This window comes from Chrysemys picta, chromosome 2 (genome assembly GCF_011386835.1).
Source record: "Chrysemys picta bellii isolate R12L10 chromosome 2, ASM1138683v2, whole genome shotgun sequence".
In the NCBI taxonomy this organism is placed as follows: Eukaryota; Metazoa; Chordata; order Testudines; family Emydidae; genus Chrysemys; species Chrysemys picta.
Window position 1 is genome coordinate 5,915,141 of NC_088792.1, and position 16,291 is coordinate 5,931,431.

The window sequence follows — 16,291 nt, forward strand, 5'->3', positions numbered from 1 at the left end:
ACGGGGCAAGGAAGTGTTTAAAAGCACCAGCCCAGACTGGTTTCCAAAATGCCCTCCTCCCCTCCCCTCCCCTCCTTTCCAGAGGCTGGGCAGAGGCCTGGACTCTGTGGTCTCTGCTGATCTAAATGAGCACAGCTCCAGTGGCTTCCAGACAGCTAACGTGCTGTAATGCACACCTCCTCGTCCAGCGGTGATAGCCTAGCCGCAGACGGAGCGTTCAAGTCCTTACGGGAGCCTTTCGAGCTGGAATAGTCTCCCGAGAGAAGTGGGAGAACGTGAGCAAATTAAAAACCAGTGAGGACAAAGCAATGGAAACTAGGGACCAGCCCGTGGGGGGATGAAACATAACTGGGCTATTGTGGAGGGTCTATATTGTCTCAGACTGTACCGTGCTGAGCAGTACAGGATCCCTTGCCTCTGCCCTCTAGAGATCCCCACGGCAGAAACCTCCCAGCCACAGCTGAGAGGGAGGGGAGTAGGATTTTATAAACACGGTTTCTCCGATACTGATTCAAGTGAGATTCAGCGGTACGGAAGCAGCGTCTGGAAGGGGTGGGTTTTGGGGAAGGCCCATTGTGTTCCTACCAGGGACCTGCAGATCCCGATGTATTTCTCCTTCGCCCACAAGTCCTACCTAAAAGGTCCATGTCGCAGCAATCCCCCTTCCAGCCAAGGAGGGCTGGGTGGGAATCCTCATTGGTACCCAGCGACCTCCATCTTTGGTCAGCCAGCAGAGTTGCTCTGGAGTGGCTGGAGGCCCCTTGGTCTCCTAGGCCCGGGCACTGCTGCCCCCACTCCAATCCCAGACACTGCTGGGCTGGGGCAGAAGGGGCTGAGAGGTGCACAGTCCATACCACAGACACGGCGTCCGTGGGGAGAGGGGAGCAGGCAGGAGAGACCCTGGAGTCACGCTGCAGCAGGAGAGCAGTGGGCAACCTCTGCTCAGACAGAGCGTCCTGCTGGACTGGATCTTGTATCACAGCCTGTCTCGCCCTGTGGGGGATCCCCAGGGACAGCAGGGACAAGGGAAGAGCCACCTCTGCAGGGAAGTGCTCAGGGCCCCATGCGCAGGACTCGCCAGTTGATGCTATGGGCCTCTGACCACCTTGGCTGCTGCTCTATTGTGCCCTACAACCATGACAGAATCCTCCACAGGGCAGCCCCGGCCAGCGCCACAACCACCAACAGCACCAGCCACCGACACCTCGTTGTCCTCTCGGGCTGGGTCTCCTCGCGGGACTCAGCAGCTGCCAGAAAACTCACCTGCTTCTGGGAGTCAGCCACTTGTGGGGCTAGGAGCTGTGTAAGGGGCTTTCCCCTCTCCCACCCGGGGAGGTACCTTGGGGGTTTAGGAGCCTCCTCCTCCCCCAGGGAAACAGGAAAAGGCCTCGTGTGCAATACACTGAAACTGCCACTTAACGGATCTCTCCAGCAGGTTCCCTCACCGCATGGAAACCTGAAGCAATAACTACTTTGTAACGTTGCCCTTAGACCCTAGGCCCGGGCAGACCCCTCCCCTGGGGAGTTTGGGGGATGGAAAGCCAAAATTCCTGGGCACATTGGAAAATGTTGGCCTCAGAGACTTCATTCAATTGACCTTTAATGTCTGTTCTGTCCCACTGTCTCCTTGGAGACTTGATCCAGCCCCATTTCCCTGTGAGCAAGGCCCCTTCCCAGCACCACGCCTCTCCGTGGCCAGGCTGGGACCCCGGGGACCAGCTAGTCACTGGGTGGGCGGATATTGGCTGGGTCCCAGCTGTCTGAGAGTCAAGACTAGGGGGCAGAAGCTACTGCTCAACTAAAGACAGGCGGGAAGAACCTTGCTATAGGGCCATGCTGCAGCTGTCCCCACTCCTCCCCCAGGGGAAAGGGCAGGGGAGGCTGGGTAGAGGGGCCGGGTCTGCCCCATACAGAAGGTTCGGCTGGTCAGGGCAGGGGTCAGTGAGAATCTGCCGGGGGCAGGGTCATTTCTGGGGAAGCCGTGGATCCCCTGGGTGGGGAAATGTAATTCCCAGAGTGGGGACGGGGGGAGGGAGGGTCGCTGGCTCCACCCAGAGCATCCTGCCAGAGCGACCCTGTATCCGATCCCATCCCACCCCCCGGGGACCTCAGGAAGGGGCATGAGGCAAAGAGCCTCCCTGCAGGGACGTGCTCAGGGCCCCGTGCGCAGGACTCACCAGCGGCTGCCGTTGGGGTGACGCCCCATCACGTGCTGCCACTGCGCCGGGACCCTCCACGCCCAGCGGCTGCTGCAGGATGGGCCCAGCCAGGGCAGCCCCGGCCAGCACCAGAACCAGCAGCAGCCACAGACGCTTCATCGTCCCCAAAGGCTGCGTCTCCTCGCAGGACTCTCAGACTGTGGCACAGATTCCCCTGGGAGAGGGGCCTCGGCTTCGTGTGGGGCTGGGGGTTGTGTGAGCGACTGGCGGGTGCTGGAGGTTTTTAACCAGCCTTCCCCTCTCTCACACGGGGAGGTACCTTGGGGGTTTAGGGACCTCCTTCCCGCCCCCTCCCCCCCCAGGGAAACAGGAAAGTGCCTCGTGTACATTACACTGAAACTGCCACTTAACGGATCTCTCCAGCAGGTTTCCTCACCGCATGGAAACCTGGAGCAAGAACTATTTTGTAACGTTGCCCATAGACCCTGGGCCCGGGCAGACCCCTCCCCTGGGGTGTTTGGGGGTGGGCGTGAGGGGCAGGATGACTTAGGACAGACTGTTCTGTCCCATTACTCATATGTGATACTTTGTCTCTCACACTGAGCCATCAGCCCTGACAGGCGCTACACGGCATCTCCAGGGCGTCTGATCAGCCCAGCGTTAAAGGAGTCAAAGCCGTGGGGCTCCCACCTGTTACATGGCAGAGCTGCTCAGAGCCCCCGGGGCTGGAACGAGGTGTCCCGGGGTGATATTGGGCAGAGGGGGGCCGAAGGGGACTAGTAAGGTATGTGAGTGTGTTTTACCCCCCGTGGTGTGCAGGCCTGCTCTGAACAGGGTTAGATACCATAGTTCTCAAAACACCGCCCCCCCCCTGCACCCCTGTCTGCGCTCCCTGTATTCTCACCCCCGGGCAAAGCTGAACCTGTGCTAGGGAAGGGGGGAAATTTGACCAAAAATCTCAGTGTCGACCCCCCTCTTGCCTGTCTGAGGGAAGGTCAGTCCCTGTGAGCCCTGGGGATCCCCACACACCCGTATGTACCATATAGGGTGTCCAGACGTCCCGATTTTATCGGGACTGTCCCGATATTTGCTTGTTTGTCCTGCGTCCCAACCGATGTTCAGTTGGGACACTGGACAAGCAAGCAATTTTGCCCTCCGCTCCGGCGCACAGGCGGAACCCGGAGGGGCTTGCGCCCCCCCCCCCCCCGCCCCGACTCCGCCCCCTCCTTCCCCCATTGGATCCCTCCCCAAATCCCCACCCTGACCCCGCCCCAGCCCCGCCCCCTCACTGCCCCATTGGATCCCTCCCCAAATCCCCGCCCTGGCCCCGCCTCTTCCCCAAGCACGCCGCATTCCTCCTCCCTCCCAGGCTTGCACTGACCAAGTGCTGGAGGGAGGCCCGGGGGACGCAGGGGAGGGTGGGGTGAGTCCGCCCTGGCCCGAGTGCAGGCAGGAGGGCGGGGCGGTACCTGCAGGGGTAGCCCCGGGTCCGGCCTGGGGAACCGGCTCCCTATACGCGCCCATGGGTGGGGGGGCAGCAGCTGCCCGCGCGGGAACTCCGCTTCCTCGGGGCTTCACCTCCTGCCACGTGCGTGCTGCCCCGCAGGGCGGGCTGTAGGGAAACCCCGCTCCAGGGTGGAGGCAGCGGCAGCCCCATTCGTTCCCTCTGCGCACGCGGCGGTGAAAACCCATGACGAGCCCAGCGCGCGCAGCAGCGGCGGCTTCCGGTGCGACCGCTGTCCAGGCGCAGCCAACAAAGGGTCCCGGGGGGCGGGGAGAAGCAGCCGGGACCCGAGCGGGATGGGGGGGCTGGGGCCTGCTGCCCCCACTCTGGGGCCACCCGCGGTGCTCTGTGGGGCAGCTGGGCGCGGGCCTGGGCACATTGGGGGTGCCGGGTTTGCACCAGCTAGGCACCTTCACCTCCCCCCCGCGTCCCGATATTTCACCTTTGTCATCTGGTCACCCTAGTACCATATCCAGCCTTGTGTGTGCACAAGGGATGGGAGGAGAGGGAAGCACTTGTAAAGGGTTAAGGACGTGAATTCTTTTGCTGTGCTCAATGTGACTCTGCTTCCATTTCCTGCCCGGTGCCAGGGAGCAGTTCAGGGCTGTGCTGACGTGCGTTGAGAGTCCTGCGCCGCTGGGAATGGTTCTGTGTCATAAAGCCAGAGGCCAAGGTTTTCCAGACGGACTGGTGAGTTTGGGGGGCCAGCCAGTGCGCCTGTGGGGGCTGAGAAGTGTCTGAATATCACATACCTTGATGGTGTCTGGAGTTGGGCACCCAAACTGTTGAGTCACTTTGTAAATTGTGGGTCTCCAGTGATGGGGTTAAAGGTCAGAGCTAGTGGATGTGCCATGTGGCCCCACAGCCTTGGAGAAATTAAGGGCAAATATTTCCCAGGTGGCCATGGATTTTGGCTGTTTCAGTTTCCGGGATTCCCATTACGACACCTAGAGCCTGATTGTCTGAGACTCCTGAGCAGCCCCGTCCTCCCGCTCAGCCCTTCGGAAGCCCCACCCCTGCACATTTCAGGAGGTGACCCTATAAAGTAAGAGAGCCAGAAGGAGTGGGCACCCTGGAAAATGTTGGCCTAGAGACGACTCCGAGACTTTAATAAAACGGCCGATAAGGGCCCTTTAATGTCTGTTCCACCCACTTTGTGATTGGGCGCTGGGGAAGGTGGGAGAGATGAGACCGGGACACCTCGTGTTATTAAACAGGAGCCCCTCCCACGGGGTAAGCAGTGACATCAGTTGGCTCCAAACAGGGTCAGGTCAGTGGCCCATCCATGCTGGTGGCCGACCTGCCGTGGTGCCGGCCAGGCCCTGCTACTTCAGAGGAAGGAAACTTGGTACCCGGGCGCAGTCAGGGCTGTACGTGGGGGAATCTCCTGCTGAGAAATGCCCCCCACCAAACCCACACTTGCCACTGGCTGAGCTGGGCAGGGTCTCTCCGGCGATTAGGGAGTGCAGCAGGCCTGGGTCTCCCTGGGAAAATGAGACGGGCACTGGCCTCTGTCTGCTTCTACCCTCCCTGCTGGCAGCCCCAGGGCCCTCCACTTACCCACCCACTGTGCGACCTGCCCCCAGCCCCCCCGCCGAGCTCTCAGAGGACACTGAGCAGCTGCTGCCCTGCCAGCCCCCTGGCAGATCCTCCCTGCCCCACGTTTAAAAGTGATGGGACCATGGCCCCCTGCCCCCCTCCGCCTCCCCCGCAATGGGCACTGGGAGAGGAGTCGTCTCCCCACCTCCAGGGAGCCAGGCTCAGAGGTTCCTGCTTTTATTGGTGCGAGTGAATAACTGCAAAACACACGGGAAGCTCCAGGCTCAGCAAAGCGGGTTCATCGCCTGGCACGGAGGGAATGAGCATCCCACGACCTCCCCAGCTGAGACGTCTGTTCAGCCTTTCCGGCTTCCCCTTCTGGTGACTCCACTTATCACTGAGTACATGCCGTATCTCCAAGCGCTGATCTGCGGCTGCACGGCCCGTCTCACTCTCACGCCCTGAAACACACACAGGCGAGACACAGCGCTAGGGGCTGGAGCTGGAGGCACCGGCCTACTCCATGGCTGCCCCTCCCAGGCCGGCAGTGGAGACCCTGGGTGTGGGTCCCAGCCCGCCCAGGCTGCGAGGCAGCGAGTCTGGGAGAACCACAGGGCCTGTCAGCGTCCGGCATCCTCAGCCCAGAATCCCCTTTGCATTGGTCCCAGCCGAGCCCCCTCCCTTCCCCACGAGACTTGTCCGCCCCCGTGGTCGCACCCACTGATCTGCTGTGCCCGGGCCCTGTCTGTATTGCAGTGGGGGGTCCCAAAGTGGGCCCTGCCCTGCCTGGCTCAGCCATGGGCCCTGCTCGGCCTCTGTCCCCTGAAGACGTGACAGGGGGCTGGGCATTGGGCTGTGTTTGGGCTCCTAGCATGTAGTGTAACAATGTAGAACTGATAAATGAAATTGTTTTTAATTGTTCACTTTATTAATGTAACTTCATAAGTAAAGTTTTATGAATGAAACAATATTCATTCATAAAACCGGTTACCCCAATAACTGGCTAATTAACAGTTAAGATGCTTGTTAAGAGCCATAGCTGTTCAGTCAGCTGCCTTTGTAAGTTTCACTATCAATCCAATTCCTGCTTAAATCACTGAGACTTGCACTGTTTCAGTATTGCAACTTCTGTTCACCATTTATTACACTTGCCTACAGTGGAACTTCTGTTCACTGTTTGCCATCCATTAGACTTGTCTATATTGTAACTTCTGTTCACTCTTTGCCATATTGTAATTCAAACCCCATTTTAAAACGCTTACTCCATTTTGTAAGGGCTTGCTGCCACCTTCATTTTTGCAAACCCTGCTGTAATCTTATTAGTTTAGTTTAGATGTGTGAATGAGGTATGGATGGATGATGGAATCAACCTCCAGCCCCAGCCTGTCCTGATTAAATAGAGTTCAAACACCAACGGCTGAAGATGCCGACAAGAGCCCTAACAAAGTAAGAAGAATCCACCCTAAAAAGAAAAGGTACAATAGAAGGAAGATCAAAGCCCGGTCCGAGGCTGAAAGTCATGTCTGCAATTGATGGGTGATCAATCACCAAACCCAGAGGCAGCGTGACACAGCAAGACCTATAGACTCTGGATTCAAACTAAAGCCTACAAAAAGGATGGGTGAGATGAAAAACTTTGGAGGAGGGTAACATTCTGCTGCCAACATGGAAGGGCATCGGTGCATGCCCAACAGAGACCCAGCTCGTCCTTGTGCCCGGCTTTCCTGGCCAGTTAGCCACCACAAGCTACGAACCCAAGCTGCAAACTCAAGCCACAGACTCAAGCAGGACTGGTAACTATGCAGCAGCTGCAGAACATCTGATGGATGTGTGTGTGTGTAAATGTGTATGTGTGTGTGTGTGTGTGTGTGTGTTTATAGGTATTAGATATAATGTGTGTGTATAAGGATTAAGATATTAGTTATTGGTCATAAATCAAATTGTTATCATAATAAATGTGGCATCTTTATCTTGTCCCCTTTAATAAGATCCTGCTAGTTTTTATTGGTATAACAGTAGGAGCCTGGAGGCAAAGCAGGAACCTCCCAGCTACAGCTGACCCCCTCCCTCCCCCCGACCCCGGAGGGAGTGGGTGGGGGCGGCTGGGTGCAGGGGTCGGGTCTGCTCCATACAGAAGGTTCGGCTTGTCAGAGCAGGGGTCAGTGAGAATCTCCCTGGGGCAGAGTCATTTCTGGGGAGCCCATGGACCCCTGGGTGGGATAGGCTGACCAGACAGCAAGTGTGAAAAATTGGAACAGGGTGTGGGGAGTAATTGGTGCCTAAATAAGACAAAACCCCAAATATCGGGACTGTCCCTATAAAACCGGGACATCTGGTCACCCTAGGGTGGGGAGATGTAATTCCCATAGCGGAGTTGTGGGTAGGGAGGGTCCCTGCCAGAGCGACCCTGTATCCGATCCCATCCCACCCCCCCGGGATCCCAGGAAGGGGCACAAGGCAAAGAGGACGTGCTCAGGGCCCCGTGCGCAGGACTCACCAGTGGCTGCAGGGACGTGCTCAGGGCCCCGTGCGCAGGACTCAGTGGCTGCAGGGACGTGCTCAGGGCCCCGTGCGCAGGACTCACCAGTGGCTGCAGGGACGTGCTCAGGGCCCCGGGAGCAGGACTCACCAGCGGCTGCCGTTGGGCTCCGTCCACCTGGGCTGACGTCCCATCACGCGCTGTCACCGCGCTGGGACCCTCCACGCCCAGCGGCTGCTGCAGGACGGGCCCAGCCAGGGCAGCCCCGGCCAGCGCCAGAACCAACAACAGCCACAGACACCTCATCATCCCCTCGGGCTGCGCCTCCTTTCGGGATGGTCGAGTTCTGCTACCAATTCCCCTGGGAGAGGGGCCTCAGCCTCGTGTGGGGCTGGGGGTTTTGTGAGCGACTGGCGGGTGTGAGAGATTTTTTACCAGCCTTCGCCTCTCCCAGACGGGGAGGTACCTTGGGGGTTAAGGAACTTCCCCCCTCCCAAAGGGAAACAGGAAAGTGCCTCGTGTGCAATACACTGAAACTGCCACTTAACGGATCTCTCCAGCAGGTTTCCTCACTGCATGGAAACGTGGAGCAAGAACTACTTTGCAACGTCGCCCTTAGACCCTGGGCCCGGGCAGACCCCTCCCCTGGGGTGTTTGGGGGTGGGCGTGTGGGGCAGGATGGGTTAGGACAGACTGTTTTGTCCTGTTACTCGTACGTGATACTTTGTCTCTCACACTGAGCCATCACACTGAGGGAACTGGGATTGTTTAGTCTGCAGAAGAGAAGAACGAGGGGGGATTTCAACTACCTGAAGGGGGGTTCCAAAGAGGATGGATCTAGACTGTTCTCAGTGGTACCAGATGATAGAACAAGGAGTAATGGTCTCAAGTTGCAGTGGGGGAGGTCTAGGTTGGATATTAGGAAAAACTGTTTCACTAGGAGGATGGTGAAGCACTGGAATGCGTTACCTAGGGAGGTGGTGGAATCTCCTTCCTTAGAGGTTTTTAAGGTCAGGCTTGACAAAGCCCTGGCTGAGATGATTTAGTTGGGGTTGGTCCTGCTTTGAGCAGGAGGTTGGACTCGATGACCAACCTTGATATTCTATGATTCTATGATCAGCCCCGACAGTCACTACACGGCATCTCCAGGGCGTCTGATCAGCCCAGCGTTAAAGGAGTCAAAGCCATGGGGCTCCCACCTGTTACATGGCAGAGCTGCTCAGAGCCCCCGGGGCTGGAACGAGGCGTCCCGGGGTGATATCGGGCAAAGGGGGGCCGAGGGAGACTAGTAAGGTATGTGAGTGTGTTTTACCCCCACTCATGGTGTGCAGCCCTGCTCTGAACAGGGTTAGACACCCCAGTGCTCAAAACACACACACACCCCCGCACCCCTCTCTGTACTCCCTCTATTCTCACCACCGGGTGGAGCCGAACCTGGGGTAGGGAAGGTGGGAAATTTGACCAAAAATCTCAGTGTCGTCCCCCCTGTTATGTGTCTGTGGGACGGTCAAGGCCTTCTGTGGCCTGGGGATCCCCACACACCCGTGTGTACCACGTCTAACCTTGTGTGTGCACAAGGGAGGGGAGGAGGAGGAGAGGGCAGCGCCAGTAAAGAGTGTGGGGGCAGAGAAGTGTCTGAATATCATGTACCTCGAAAGTGTCTGGAGTTGGGCACCCAAACTCATGAGTCACTTTTGTAAATCGTGGCTCTCCAATGGCAGGGTTAATGTCAGAGCTAGTGGACGGGGCACGGGGCCCCACAGCCTGGAGAAGTTAATGTAAAAAATTTCCCAAGTGGCTGTGGATTTTGTCTGTTTCAGTTTCCGGGTTCCCCATTTGCGACACCTAGAACCTGATTGAGACGCATGAGCAGCCCCCTCCTCCCGCTCAGCTCTTCGGGAGCCCAGACCCTGCAAGTGTCCGGAGGGGACCCTATGAACTAAGAGCCAAAATTCCTGGGCCCATTGGACAATGTTGGCCTAATGCAGGACTCAGAGACTTAAAAACAAACGGCCGATAAGGCCCCATTAATGTCTGTTCCACCCCCTGTGCGACAGGGCGCTGGGGAGGATGGGAGAGATGAGACCACGGACCCCTCGTGTTGTTAAACAGCAGCCCCTCCCACGGGGTAAGCAGTGACATCTATTGGCTGCAAACAGGGGCAGGCCAGTGGCCCATCTGCATTGGTGGCCGACCTGCCGTGGTGCGAGCCAGGCCCTGCTGCTTCAGGGGAAGGAAATTTCTCTAGTGCCCAGTTCAGACAGTGCCCCCCCCCGCCGCACCCATGGGCCAACGAGCAGCTGCTGCCCTGCCAGCCTTAGGGCAGACCCCCCCTGCCCCACGACCCGACGCCCATCGCACAGACCCTGGGGAGCTGGGTCTATTGGCGCCGACTCCAGGGGTGCTCAGGGGCTCAAGCACCTGCAGAGAAATCGGGGCTGGACGGGGCTGCTGCTCTGGGGGCTCTAGGGGGGGCTGCCAATCAGCTGTTCAGCAGCTGGCCCTGCGCCCCCATCAGCTCTTCAGTGTCTGCGCCGCCGAGAAGCTGTAGAGAGGGACTGCCTCGCCACTCGCCCCTCTCTGCCCTTAAGACAGGAGAGGGCAGAAAGAAGGAGGTGGCCGGGCGGGAGGCGCTCAGGGGAGCGGGTCTTAGGGGCGGGGACTGAGTGGGGGCAGGAAGAGGTGGAGTGATGGTGGGACCTCGGGAGAGCGGACAAAGCCGGGGTGGGGCACCCACCGGCAAAACCAAAATCAGCACCTGTGGCTGGGTCCCACTGGCAATACAGGCCAGGGGAGGGGGGGTCCCCAGCACTGGGAGGCCAGGGGAGCCTGGATTCATCCAATCCCATGTCCCCTTGAGCAAAGACCCTTCCCGGCACCCTGTCTCCTCATGGCCTGGCTGGGAGCCTGGGAACCGGCCAGTCCCTTCAGTGTCAGGAGAACACAGGGTGGGTCCCAGCTGTCAGAGTGGAGGCCGGGGCAGGGCCTAGTGCTACCCATGGGCAGGTGGGCAGAGCCCAGCTCCATGGGCCTCGCTCCAGCTGTGGTGGGGATGCAGCCTTACTCCCCGCTGGAGAGCAGGGCCGGCGCTTCCACTAGGTGACCCTTGGCGGTCGTCTAGGGCGGCAGGATTTGGGGGGTGGCATTTTGCCGCCCTCGGCATAAATTCGGCGGCGGGGGGTCCTTCCGCTCCAGATCTTCGGCAGCGGGTCCTTCACTCGCTCCGGGACCCGCCGCCGAAGTGCCCCGAAGACGCGGAGCGGAAGGACCCCCCGCCGCCGAAGACCCCAGGCCCCCTGAATGCTCAGAGGAGGAGCACTGCCGCCTAGGGCAGCAAAAACCCTGCCACCGCTCCTGCTTGAGAGGGGTGGGGATGGGGATACTGCAGTGGCTGGGAGCTCTGGGCTGCCTACGGGACCCTGCCCTGCGCCCCTTCGAGCCGGGGCCGTTGGGAATGAGGGAGCCAGGCTCAGAGGTTCCTGCTTTTATTGGTGCAAGTGAATAAATGGAAAAGACACGGGAAGCTCCAGGCTCAGCAAAGCGGGTTCATCATCCGGCACAGAGGGAATGAGAATCCCACAACTGACAGGGCCCAGTGCTGGCGTCCGCCCGCAGCGCTCGGCAGGGGCTGGGAGCTTCTGTACCCCGCAGCCAGCAGCAAGCTCACTCCTGACACCGACAGCTCAGCAGTGCTGGGGAAGAGGTGGGGGAGGGGAGGCCGGCTGGGCCCAGCCAGAGCGAAGTGATGGGTGTTGCCGTCCCCTCCCCAGCTGAGACGCCTGTTCAGCCTTTCTATTTTCCACGTACAATGAGGAAGCCTAGGACTGACAGCCTGCCTGGTCTCCATATTCTCCACACGTCCCGTCTCACTCTCGCTCCCTGAAACACACACAGGCGAGACACGGCGCTAGGGGCTGGAGGAGCTGGAGGCACCGGCCTGCTCCATGGCTGCCCCCTCCAGGCTGGCACTAGGGTAGGGTTACCATATTTCCACAAACAAAAAAGAGGACACTGGGGGGGGGGAAAGCCCCGCCCTAGCCCCGCCCCATCCACTCCCTCCCACTTCCCACCCCCTGACTGCTCCCCTCAGAACCCCAACCCCCCCTGCTTCTTGTCCTCTGACTGCCCCCTGCTGAGAACCCCCTACCCTAACTGCCCCCCCCCAGGACCCTACCTGTCCCCTGACTGCCCTGACCCTTATCCACTCGCATGGGTGGCAGGGTTGTAGAAATTTTGGTGGTGCCCAGAACCCCCCACCCCACCTGCCTAAGGCTCTGGGAGGGGGTTTGGGTGGGGGGAGGAGGTCTGGGGTGCAGGTCCTGGGCTGGGGATTAGGGTGCAGGAGGGGTGCAGGTTCTGGGATAGAGTTTGGGTGCTGGGTGCAGGCTCCGGGCTGGGGCAGGGGGTGGGTGTGCAGGAGGGGGTGAGGGGTGCAGGCTCTGGGATGGAGTTTGGGGGTGAGAGGCGGTGCAAAGGGAGGGGGTGCAGGCTTTGGGAGGAAGTTTGAGGGCAGGAGGGGGTGTGTGGGAAGAGGGAGGGGGATTGGGAGGGAGTTTGGGGATAGGAGGGGATGCAGGGGTGAGGGCTGTGGGTCTGGGGATGAGGGGTTCATGATGCAGGAGGGGGCTCAGGGATGGAGCAGAGGATTAGGGTGTGTGGGGATGAGGGCTGGGGGGTTTGGGGTGTTGGAGAGGCTCAGGGCTAGGGTGGAAGGGCAGGGTAAGGGCAGCCTGTCTTCCCATTAGTGGATGGGGGACGCTAGGACCCGGGGGCAGCAGACAGCAGTTGCTGCTGGCTCTGGCAGTACACCCAGACAAGGGAGAGGCAGACAGGGACGGGGGGACCCACGGAGGGGGGGACGTGCGGGGGGGGCGGCAGGTGGAGGCTGGGGACCCATCCAACACTCCCCCGCTCCCTCACTGCCCACCCCCACTCCTCTTACCATTCTGGCTCCACATGGGTCGGTTTGTGTGTTACACAGGGCTGCAGACAGAGGGAGGGGGGAGCAGGGGAGGGCTCTGGCTGCTGGAGGCCAATGGGAGTGGGTCAATCGGCCTAGCCGCCCAATCAGCAGCCACACTCTGCATGGAAGGGAGGGAGGGAGAAAACCTCCCCGGACATTTTAACCATGTTACCAATTCCTCCCGGACGGCTATTTACAGACGCAAAATCCGGACATGTCCGGGGAAATACGGACGGATGGTAACCCTACCTAGGGAGACCCCGGGGGTGGGTCCCAGCCCGCCCAGGCTGCAAGGCAGCGAGTCTGGGAGAACCACAGGGCCTGTCTGCATTGGGGTTTTCAGCTTTCTAATCACAGGAAACTGAACACCCTTGTCCTGCTCCTGCCCCGCCCCCTTCTCCATGGCCCCGCCCTGCTCATTCCATCCCCCCTCCCTTGCTCCCTCTCCCCCACCCTCGCTCATTTTCACCCAGCTGGAGCAGGGGGTTGGGGTGTGGGAGGGGGTGCGAGCTCCAGCTGGGGGTGCAGGCTCTAGGGCTGGGCCAGGGATCAGGGGACTGGGGTGCAGGATGGGGGTTCCGGACTGGGGCTGAGGGGTTCATTGTGGGGGGGGGCTCCAGGCTGTAGTCAGAGTGCGGGAGGGGGTGAGGGCTCCGGCTGGGCTGGGGGTGCGGGCTCTGGGGTGGGGCTAGAGATGAGGGGTTGCGGTATAGGAGGGGGATCCAGGCTGTGGGTGAGCCCCAGGGGGTTCAGAATGTGGGAGGGGGCTCTGGGCTGGTGCAGGGGGTTGGGATGCAGGAGGAGGGTGGGGTCTGGGAGGGAGCTTGGGTGAGGAGGGGGCTCCGGGTTGGAGCAGGGGGTTGGGATGTGGGAGGAGGGTGGGTCTGGGAGGGAGTTTGGGTGCAGGAGGGGGCTCTGGGCTGAAGCAGGGGGTTGGGATGCGGGAGGAGGGTGGGGTCTGGGAGGGAGTTTGGGTGCAGGAGGGGGCTCCAGGCTGGAGGAGGTGGATGCGATGCGGGAGGGGGTGTGGGGTCTGGGTGCAGAAGAGGGTTCTGAGCTGGGTTAGGGAGTTGGTGTGTGGGATGGGGTGCAGGGCGCGGGCTCCGGGTGGCGCTTACCCATGGAATAGCGGCCGGCATGTCGCTCCAGCTCGGGGGCAGCCAGGTGATTCTGTGTTCTGTCCCTGGCGGCAGGCGCTGCCCTCACAGCTCCCATTGGCCATGGTTCCTGGCCAATAAGAGCTGCGGAGCCCCCGTGGCCGCCCGTACACCTAGGAGCTGGAGGAACATGCCAGCCGCTTCCCGGGAGCTGTGCCGCAGAGCCGGGCTGGGAGCCTGCCAGCCGCGCTGCGCCACCAAGCAGAAGTTTAACAGCCTGGTCAGTGGTGCTGACCGGAGCCACCAGGATCCCAATAGGCTTCATCCCAGCTCCCTGCAGGGAGAGTGACGGGGCCTTACGTCACCACGGCAAACTCTCATTGGCTGAGCAGGTGGGGATTCAGGCCGGGCGCTGATGCTCCACAGGGGCCGAGAGCGAATTACCCCTGTGGTGGGGTGGCACTCACCGCACATCCAGCAGGGGGCGCTCTGCAGCTGGGACGTCTCACACGCCCCCTGGCTTTTCTGGGCAGGCTTCTCCCCATTGCTCTCCCTCTGTCATCCCTTTGCCTCCTGCCCCCTAACGCTCAGGCCTGAATCGGAGTCTGGCCATGGGGCCCAGCTCGCGTTTCCTGCTCTGCAGGGAGCCCCTTTGCCCTGAGCTGATGAGGAGCTGGCGGCTGATCCACCGGCTCAGCCCTCCCCAGCTACAGCGGCTCCCCCAGGGGAGAGGGCGGGGTGGGGGGTGGGGCTGGGTTCAGGGGCCGGGTCTGCTCCATACAGAAGGTATGGTCAGGGGAGGGGTCAGTGAGAATCTCCCTGGGGCAGGGTTATTTCTGGGGAGGCCGTGGATCCCCTGGGTGGGGAGATGTAATTCCCAGAGTGAGGACGGGGGAAGGGAGAGTCCCTGGCTCCAACCAGAGCATCCTACCAGAACGACCCTGTATCCGATCCCATCCCACCCCCCGGGAACCCCAGGAAGGGGCACGAGGCAAAGAGCCTCCCTGCAGGGACATGCTCAGGGCCCCGTGTGCAGGACTCACCAGCGGCTGCTGTTGGGCTCCGTCCACCTGGGCTGATGCCCCATCACGCGCTGCCACCGCGCTGGGACCCTCCACGCCCAGCGGCTGCTGCAGGATGGGCCCAGCCAGGGCAGCCCCAGCCAGCGCCAGAACCAGCAACAGCACCAGCCACAAATGCCTCATTGTCCCCTCGGGCTGCGTCTCCTCGCGGGACTCTCGGGCTGTGGCACAGATTCCCCTGGGAGAGGGGCCTCGGCCTCATGTGGGGCTGGGGGTTTTGTGAGCGACTGGCGGGTGCGAGAGATTTTTAACCAGCCTTCCCCTCTCCCACATGGGGAGGTAACTTGGGGGTTTAGGAACCTCCTCCCCTCCCCCCTGGAAACAGGAAAGTGCCTCGTGTGCAATACACTGAAACTGCCACTTAACGGATCTCTCCAGCAGGTTTCCTCACCACATGGAAACCTGGAGCAAGAACTATTTTGTAATGTCGCCCATAGACCCTGGGCCCGGGCAGACCCCTCCCCTGGGGTGTTTGGGGGTGGGCGTGAGGGGCAGGATGACTTAGGACAGACTGTTCTGTCCCATTACTCATATGTGATACTTTGTCTCTACACTGAGCCATCAGCCCCGACAGTCACTACACGGCATCTCCAGGGCATCTGATCAGCCCAATGTTAAAGGAGTCAAAGCCGTGGGGCTCCCACCTGTTACATGGCAGAGCTGCTCAGAGCCCCCGGGGCTGGAACGAGGCGTCCCGGGGTGATATCAGGCAGAGGGGGGCCGAGGGGGACTAGTAAGGTATGTGAGTGTGTTTTACCCCCCGTGGTGTGCAGCCCTGCTCTGAACAGGGTCTGACACCACAGGGCTCAAAACACCGCCCCCCCCCCTGCACCCCTGTCTGCGCTCCCTGTATTCTCACCCCCGGGGTGGAGCTGAACCCAGGGTAGGGAAGGGGGAAATTTGGATGAAAATCTCAGTGTCGACCCCCCTCTTGCCTGTCTGAGGGAAGGTCAGTCCCTGTGAGCCCTGGGGATCCCCACACAGCCGTGTGTACCACGTCCAGCCTTGTGTGTGCACAAGGGGGGGGGGGCGGGAGGCGAGGGCAGCGCCAGTAAAGGGTTAATTACATGAATGCTTTTGGCTGAGGCAGCAGGTGCTGCAGCCTGTGTGTGTTCAGTGGGACTCTGCTTCCATTTCCTGCCCGGTGCCAGGGAGCAGTTCAGGGCTGTGCTGATGTGATGTGGGTGGTTCTGTGTGATAAAGCCAGAGGCCAAGATTTCCAGACTGACTGGCAGGGGTGAAAGTAACTTAAAGGACTTGCCGGTACTCCAGAGTCCTGAGGAGGGGCGTGGCCTCCACTAGAAGAGGCGGGGCCTTTAAATCCCCAGGCCCTTTAAATCAGGATTTAAAGGGCCCAGGACTAGGGCTGTGGTAGCAGCAGCTGAGAGCCCCAAGCCCTTTAAATCAGCCCCAGAGCTCCCAGCTGCAGAGGTGGCTGGGAGCCCTGGGGTTCGGGGGCGATTTAAAT

At 60.5% G+C, this 16,291-nt stretch overlaps 2 long non-coding RNA genes across 2 annotated transcripts; both read right to left on the reverse strand.

Annotated features, from left to right (window-relative positions):
- Positions 1 to 5,423: 5,423 nt before the first annotated feature.
- On the reverse strand, positions 5,424 to 8,252 carry LOC135981228 (uncharacterized). The gene is made up of 2 exons (XR_010598161.1): positions 7,700 to 8,252; positions 5,424 to 5,663 (listed from the first exon to the last, which is right to left on the reverse strand). It is a non-coding gene; the product is annotated as an uncharacterized LOC135981228 (long non-coding RNA).
- Positions 8,253 to 11,150: 2,898 nt separating this feature from the next.
- Positions 11,151 to 15,293, reverse strand: LOC135981073 (uncharacterized). Its single transcript, XR_010598045.1, has 2 exons — positions 14,785 to 15,293; positions 11,151 to 11,560 (listed from the first exon to the last, which is right to left on the reverse strand). It is a non-coding gene; the product is annotated as an uncharacterized LOC135981073 (long non-coding RNA).
- Positions 15,294 to 16,291: the final 998 nt, after the last annotated feature.